We start from the raw sequence: 960 nt of genomic DNA, 5'->3' as shown, positions 1-960 counted from the left end.
CGAGGAGAAAATTGTAGGATGTATCCATGTCGAGCACCTGGAAGGTTACTTCAAACTCGACTGGCCCTATGACCAACAACATGTCTATTTCCCCCATGGTATCTCTCTTGATGCCGTCGAAAGCCCTTACGTAGACATTATTGGGTCGGATTCTTCCGGTCCCAATTTCCATTCTTTGTAGCGTGGAGAGCGGGCAAATGTCAACACCTTATCCCCATCCAACATTACCCGCTTGACATAGTAGTCCTCGTATTTAACTGTTAGGTGCAAGGCCTTGTTGTGTGCCACCTCCTTTCGGGGGTAAGTCGTTCCTGCTGAAAGAGATTTGGTTGACGGCGAAGAATCTTTCTGTCATCCGCTCTAGTTGTTCAACCGAGGTTTCAACTGGCACGTATGCTTCATTCAGGGTCTTCAGTAAGATCTTTTGATGCTCGGCCGACCTCATCAACAATGATAGCATGGATACTTGCTCGGGGCAGTTGCGCAGTTGATCTATTACTTCGTAATCCGGCATTTTCATTTGTTGGAAGAACACTTCCGCTTCTTCAACGCTCACAGGCTTCTTTGGTGGGAAGCGCCTTTGTGTGGCGTTGTTCAGCTCTTGGGTATTTGAGTACCTTCCAATGAAAGTATTTTCTGGAAGTTCTCCCATGACCTCTTTACCTTTGTACATTACCAAAGTCTTTTGATAATTCCACGGTACTATGGACGAGTTGGTCATCGGCTTTTGTGGCACGCGTCCGATAACCACTGGCTCATTTAGCCAAGGTGGTTGAATCGTCCCCCGGACCACATAGGCCCCTTTTGGCACGTACATAGGTTTTGCCTTTTTGATCCCGAAGTTCTGTGTCTTCTCAGCTCGACCTCGTGGTATGTAAAGGACTCCATCCTTTACCGGTACCACTTTCTTCTCCACCTTCTTCTCAGGCTCGCTCTTTATAGCCTTGGCCTCCTCCCCCT

The sequence above is a fragment of the Nicotiana tabacum genome, chromosome 16 (assembly GCF_000715075.1).
Source record: "Nicotiana tabacum cultivar K326 chromosome 16, ASM71507v2, whole genome shotgun sequence".
Classification (NCBI taxonomy): Eukaryota; Viridiplantae; Streptophyta; class Magnoliopsida; order Solanales; family Solanaceae; genus Nicotiana; species Nicotiana tabacum.
The sequence above is the reverse complement of the archived record's forward strand: the minus strand, read 5'-3'. Positions refer to the sequence as shown.